Below are 8,109 nucleotides of genomic sequence, written 5' to 3' on the forward strand. Positions count from 1 at the left end.
AATAACTTTGGTTTTTTGATTTCAGATGATTTAACACCGAGTTGTGAGGGGCACCGCAGAACTACTTTTTTTGAGATGCGTCCGAATAATTTTTGCCATTGCCGTATTTTTAAATATTTTTGGATGAAAATTTCACAAAATATACTTCAAATGCTATAGTTTTATGTAGTAAAAGATTTGACGAATAAATTTTAACTGTGTCATCAAAAAAAAAATCATAAAAATGTGCCTTTTTTTCCATGAATTAACGTGAATTGGCGGTGAGAAAAAATCTTCGATTAATTACTAAAAAATATATTGTATTTAAGAAGCTCGTATCAAAACTTGAGACTAATCGGTTTAGCCGTTATCGAGTAATGTTGCTCACCGACTTTGAGAAAAATGCGTTTAAAGATTGAAAAACGTTCTGAAACGCCATTTCAAATTTGCGCGTAACGTCGAAAATATTTACCGGAACGATATTAAATTTTCTGTGAGAAAATAAAATAAAAAAATCGATTTTTTGAAAATTCTAACTGTATATAACCTCTTAAATACAAGGAGCTCTCTTATGGCAGAAATACAATCGAAAGATTGAGATTGCCCGCCAAGAGCGAAAAAATTTGATATCATTTGGTGATTTATGCCCGCAGTGGGCCTCGAACCATTCGACTACACCGGCATCATATGAGTAGTCTAGCACTAGCACACTCACTCGATGAGTTTAATAAATTTGACATTTCACCATCTATGCATGTCCCACTGTGGCAGAGTGTAAGCTTACTTCTTGCTCGTTATCTTTTTTTGTTGGTAAATAGTCAGTAAGTGTAAGTTTCTTTATCATTACCCGAATTTTACTTTAGTCTGTTGTAAATAATACATATGGAAATATAATAGAAAAATAGGTGTTAAGTTTAGACGACGTTTTGCAACGCACGTTTGCCGCTTTACAAGAATACCAAAATATAAACATACATACACACAGACATACATACAAACATACATTGTAAATAGCTATATATGTACATACTTATACTTATATAGTATTTTATATTTTCATATAGTAATTTTTGCGGCGCAATTTTTCTTTATTGCTTTTAGTTTTTTTCAATTTTGTTGTTGTACATTTTATTATGTATTTCTGGTCTGCCCTTTTAAATTTTTATTTCATTATTTGCTTACCAAAATTATTTATTGTATAATTGTAGGCATACCTAATTCACACCCTCCAATCTGCTTTTGTGCCCAACACTCCTTGGCCGTTTAATCTGGCACCGCTTAAGTGGTTTATGTCTGACGCGTGACGTATGGTGGGTGGCTTTGCTTTGATGGCTATGTTTACACATAGTGGAGCATATTGATGCTCATTATGCATTGATTTCGGGTTATCAATTTTTATGGCATACAACTGTGCATACCGAAAATTCGCGCGTTCGCCGTGTATGTACACATGTTTCTTGTTTACTAAACACGTGAATATGTAATTGTGTTCAGAATGATTTATTTTTTCGTTTCGGTGTGAACTTCACTGTGCACGTATACCCGAAATGATTGACGGAATTCATTGACTTGCAATGAACATTGTGACGCAAGCAAACTTATGCTGCTAAAAATCGCAGTGAACGACCGAAATTGCGTCTCTTGTTAGGGCTGGTTTGAGGAGCGACCAAGGTCATTAGGTAAAAAGTAGCATCTCAAAACTCATGTAAGCAGTTAACTTAAGTATACTATTCTGCTGATCTGGTGGATATCCGGAGACAAATCTACAATAAAAACTGGGCACACCAAGCTATAGAGATCGACGTGCACCACGAAACCATACCTTTAACACCAATAGAGGCGCCCGATATCTGACTTATCTTTCTGCCTATCACCCTACACTGGTTTCGAAAACTATCCTGGCACACTGTTAAGCAGCCCAACTCATTGCAGTAATAAAGTGAGGACTCTCAACAGTAATTCCCTCCAGGAGTAATCTGAACCAAGTCATGTTAAGGACCCAAAAGGAGCTCGCCAAACATAAGACCGAAGTCATCCTGATGGCACGAGCTCTCATGCCACTCGAGGTCAGCAAGCAGCTTGACGACACGTCCTTGATGACTCAAAACGCGGTTAAGTAACCGGGCATTCAAGACGATTGCAGGCTTACGTTCTGGGTTCAGATACGGCACGCGGCTACTAAAGCAGCGAAGATAACGTGAATGCTAAGCAGATTAATGGCGAACATCGGTGGACCAGCCCAGAGTAAAATAAGGCTGATCTTGGCGATCGCAAAAGCAATTATCCTGTACGGCAGCTAAATATGGGGAGATGCGATAAACTGCGAAGGCTGTACAACAAACAGCGGCACTCAGAGTTGCTTCAGCCTACCGCACTGTCTCATGCGCAGCAATTTTTATGATCAGCAGGGAGATACCTAACGAACTTATGGCTCGGCAACGAGTGGTTGCGTGGGATTCCAGAAAAACCACGCCACCACTAACGCCGCGGAACGGAGATGCAAAACCATACAGCGGGTGCAAAGCCACTGAATCAAGTGGCAGATGGGCGGCGAAGCTGATTCCTACATTAGGTAAATGGGTTTAAAGGAACTTTGGGGAAGTGGTGAAATATCATGACTCAGTTACTTTACTTACCGCACGGGTAAGGAAAGCGACACCAGGTGCATATACTGCGAAGAACCGAGCGATGACGCCGAACACACATTCTTTAAAGATACGTTGAAGGCGTACTACGGAGAAAAAAGATAGAACTCGACGCAGTACAACAAAGCGAAGCCTTGCAGACAGACCCATAAAAAGACGAGCCTATAGCATGAAACTGGCTACAAGCATGGTGGACCCATACGCAGAGCCGTAGAGAGCATATCCGGGCCCCAGGGGAAAATTGCAAATGCGGGCCCTTTCCAATTATGTTTAATTCATATAATTCGAAGTAGTCTCGGGAATGGGGGCTCCCCTGAAGAGGAGAAGTAATTTTTTAGTGGTCACACCACAGGATGCAGTATACGACAGTCGCTTTTAGTGTGGGGGTATTTTGAACCCTATCTCACTCACAATTATCACGCGAATTTCTGGTACACAAACTATTAAACTTTTAGGAACGTCTAATTCACACGAATCGCATCCAGGGACGAATAGAAAGATGATCTGGTATTGGATCTGTACGTTAACTCTACAGTCATTTACATTGATGGCTCAAAAGTAAATGAAAAGATAAAGTCGTAGGGATCTACGACTACTAGGTAACTGCATATCTGCCCAATTGGCGAAAAAGGAGCCTGGCAAAAAAAAGTGCCTCTCCCGATTTGGGGCGTGGGGCTTAGAACCTTTGCTTACAATTATTTTAGTTGGACAGGCAAACAAAAGATATGCGGTAAAATCCACATGAAGGATGACATCACAGATCTGGCCTAAAATCAATAAGAAAATATTTAACAATCTCAGCTACTTGGGCGCTCTCTACTTAAATCTTGCCCACATAATACATATTTTTAATAATTGCGGTACATATCCTGCATTAGATACTTGACTTGTTCTATAAATGAAGGACCCTAGAATTTCAACCCACTCCCAAAGATGCAGATTCATGGCAGAAAATTACTTTCTGTTGAGAGATAGCTACTATTAGAAAAAACTTTCTGATGTCTCATGACCACACCATCAATATCGAAATCAGCTGAATGACTGTTACACACAAACCCACTCGGTAAAAACTTTCACCTAATATCAGTCGAAAATAAAATTCTATTGGAAAAACTTTTACAACAAGGAGAAGGAGGCAAAACCCATACTAGATGGAAAGCTAAACTAGGGGCGAATGGATAGTAAGCTATTAGATAGGAAGCTGAATAAAAGTGGCGGATGGAACCCAGAAATTAGGGCAATGGAATGCTCTTGAGAAAGCAAACAATTTTAAGAATAATTGTCCAAAGAGTTGCGCCAATTGTTATAACCGGTGAGACGACGATGACGATGGCAGTATTGAAAGCATTGGACACCATACTGAGCTCTCTTTCGATAGGCCCGTATGTTACACCAACCGCAAGTAGTGCAAAAATTCGACCGACCCCTCATAGTAGGTTACTGACCGAACTCCCCGTGCTTCCCGAGCTGGTGGATTATGCACTACCTATTGTGACTTTTCTTACAATTTTCAGGAGAAGTTCGGGGCGGACGTCCAGCTCGAGGATAGAGAGTGATACGAAGCTTGTTCCATCTATGTTCAGACCTTTTTTTAATCTTAAGATCTATGCGTGTTACGCAGACTCTTCGAACTGATCAATCCGTTCAAGTTAATATTCGGTTAGGCTTCTGTTAATATCGAGCAGTTTTGTCAACGTTCACTTTGTAGTACCAATATTTTTAAGGCCAAGTCTGCCGAAACTGTGAAATAATGAAAGCAAAAAAAAAAAAAAAAATTAATTACCATTAAGATGGCAAAGGGGATGCAGAAAAGGGGGAAGGGTTAAAACAAATACTCAAACTATGAATATTTACGACGACAGTGAATGGTTAAGCAGTGAGTGCCAAGTTGTCTGAGCCTTGACCTCGCGAGATGACTCCACCTCATACTCCAGATAGCTATCCCAAAAGGGACGCAAAGTAATGATAACTCTTACCGCATGGATGTCTAACAGTTAATGTGTGGTTAGTACATTTACCACTACCGAGAGTTGAGACTTTGTTAGATTTAAGAGTTAGGTAGGTAGGTGAAATGGTTGAAGTGCCAGTCTGGCACTCCTCAAGTAGCACTAAAACGCCGTTTAGATACCATTATGAGACCTCCAATAGGCAGATATTTAAAGCCAGCCAGAGCTGTTGATATAATGGAGAAGATAGATGGGATTTAGGTTGGCCTACCGCCCCAGGCTGTCGAAGAAAGGAGCACTCAGTGATCTTAATCGTCTAGCTGCCAAACCCGGACATTTACAGAGAAAGTACTTACAGGTCCCCACAGCTTCTGCAATGGGGGTTAAATGGTAACCCTAGCTTTTATGCGTGTGTGCCGATCGTCCAGTGATAGGTAAACACAGCTACGGGTTTGGAAATTGAATGGCGAGGAGTCCAAAGGACTTTCTGAGTCCTCCGTCTATTGTACTGGGGCCAAAGGGTTTTCAAAATAGCACATGAAGAAATAGAGTTCCATCTTTTCTGCGCTTTCCTGAGAAATAATTTGTGCAGTTCCCCTTTAACAACTGTCAGGAGGATGCCGATGACCGGGTAGTGCAGTGCCGTGATTACACTTTGGTTGTCGGAACAGAAACTAATTTTCTAACTTTTATACTAGTGGGAAGCCGATCAATTGTTGTTACTTAAATTTAATTTTACTCTCTAAAAGTATTATATACAGTTGACAGAATTGCGCGGTAATAGACCACGAATCTATATCGGTTCATAATAAGTTAATTCGGCGTTAGTTCGATTCACCGCAGGGCATTTTATTCACTGCTCTAACTTTCTAATGAATACTAACTAAGCATTTCCAGGCACTTGGCATACAAAGAGGCCTGAACTTTTGTGTTTGCGAGTGTATGAATGTGTGTATATATGATAATGCACAAGTGTGAGTGCATACCCACACACTTGACTCGATCAAGTGCCATTGCAACTGTACAATCCACCACACACACCCACAGCCAATTAAGTTCAATCTGTATTCATATCGATTTGCCCTGCAGACATACACACACATATACATACATAAAAATTTAACATAGCTTGAGCTCGAAGTCCGGTTCGTGGCATCACAGAATGAGACCGGTTTATTGACCGTCATTGGATACATCGTCACTGACAGCGCTACCTCAACAGCAACAACAATATCTGCACATGTACTGCACCCGCAATCAACAGCAAAAGCAAAGAGCAAAAAGTCACTACAATTGAATTTTTATACTCTCGTCTATGTACAGCCCGTTTTGCCAGTGCCAGCGCTAAGCAATGCGTCGTTTACCCCAACAAACAGTTGCAGCCGACCACGTCATTACTGTTTATTGTTGCTTCTGCCGGCAAGTCGGGGGTCTCGTCGTCATCAACTCGATCATCGTGAGCAGCAGCAGCAGCAGCAACAGTCACTTTGGAATTGCTATATTTATTTACAATACATACATACATGCATGCATATACATGTGCGCCGGCATTTGTCACGTTCCACGCGTTGTAGCTACTTACTATACATACATACATACATACACGCATATGTAGGCATGCAATTGTTGGAATCTGTTGCTCGGGTGCTACGTGTATAGTTGCCAGTCAGAGACAATTGTGCTACTTGAACAGCTGCTGTGCACAAATACACAAATTACCAGTGTTGCTGATGATGATGACGATGATGCAGGCGGACGCGAAGTCTCTCACGAAGGCGGAAATTTAAGTTTTGTAATCAAAATTTAATATTTGTGCTTTATTTTTGGTATTCGACTGAAATTTTCGCAGACTCAAGAATTGGTGTACTCCAACTTTGCCACGTTGGCTCGTCGTGGTACGTCCACTCGCTGAATGCTTGATGCTTGGAGTAGTTTTCTTCGTGTTTGTTCGCGACGCCTCGACAGTCCCAAAAGTGCGCTGTGGAAGCTCGTAGTCAGGGTCATGCTCGCTTAGTGATATTCTTACTAAGTAATGACTATGTATGTATGTGGGTGCGTGTGTAAGGAAGCATGCATGGATGCACACTTATACGCACTTACGTACACCTCCTATACATGCATTTGTGCCGGTTTGCTTGTGTCTTAGCGCTTCTTGCTCAAGCTTCATTTGGCTTATTGAGATGATTTATGTGAATAAACTGTTACGATTGACCTTCGGACTTGAGAGTTTGCTATGTTCATTTCCTCAAAATAAATTTGTAGTAGTTTTTGTAAGTTAAGTCAATAAAATTTATAATTTTATGTTAAAACCAACCAATTAAAAAGGTCATAAATTTAGTTTGGTACATTATTTGTATGCAATTCAAAGTAAAAACTGTGTGAAATTAATACAAAATTAAGAATAAATTTACTTTTGCTCGATATTACCACCTTTTGCCTTGACTATGGTCTTGAGACGGTCCAGAAACGCATCGCAAGTTGCCCTAATGTGACTTGCAGGTATTTTGGCCCACTCGCAGACAATGACTTTTTTCAGCGCCTCGAGACTGGTGAATCTTTCAGTTCGGACCTCTCTCTCCAAAATGACCCAAAGTGTGGATGTTATGAAGTTCGGAATGTTGGTTTTTAACCATTCATGGTTCACTCGAGCTTTGTGAGACGGTGCCGAGTCCTGTTGAAACGTCCATGGTCTGCCACCGAAATGTCTGCCCACGGCTTCAAAACAACCTCCAGAATACTTTTCCGACAATATTTCGGATTTACCTTGATGCGAGGCTTGATGAAAACGATTGGAGAACGCCCATCTGCGGTTATAGCGGCCTAAACTATTACCTGTGGCGGGTACTGCCTCCTAGTGGCCCATCGATGACTCAAATTCTCGTATGAACGGTCGATCAAATAAACCTTATTGTTTGGAGTTTACGAATTGTTCGATTGTAAAATTTTTTCGTCAGAAAACACAATGTTCGGAAATTGACCGCTTTCGGCCAAGCGAAGCAACTCCTTCGCTCTCTCAAGTCTTACTTGTTGCTGCATTGTGTGAGATCATGCGCCTTTTCGATCTGTAAGGCTTGACTTTTTTATGTTTACTCTCGGCAAAATACTTCCGCGTGCTTGTAAACAATAATCTGGACTGCCATTTGGTCAACTAACAGAAAGCTGATGCCCGTGTATTAGCGCTAGCGGTCTGAAGTTGGTTACACTTCGAGTTCCGGACCCTGTAAACAACAAGAGTAACGCTGAAAAAGATTTGTGTTTGGCCGAGCTCCTGCTTTTATTTGTGTTCTGCGTCTTGATGTTGTTCCACAAATGGAGGGACCCACAGTTTTAAGCTGACTCCGAAACGCAGATATTTTTTATGAGTAGTTTTTTCAAGGCAAAAACACGCTCGGATTTGTGCCATTCGATGCCGAGGGGCGACCGCTTTTAGAAAAACAATTTCTATAATTTTGGTGTTTCATGCACGGAGATTCGAACCTACGCACTTCCGAGTGGTAGTGGTAGTAACAAAAAAACTAAACAACAGCGGACTACTACTA

This window comes from Anastrepha ludens, chromosome 3 (assembly GCF_028408465.1).
Source record: "Anastrepha ludens isolate Willacy chromosome 3, idAnaLude1.1, whole genome shotgun sequence".
NCBI classification, from domain to species: Eukaryota; Metazoa; Arthropoda; class Insecta; order Diptera; family Tephritidae; genus Anastrepha; species Anastrepha ludens.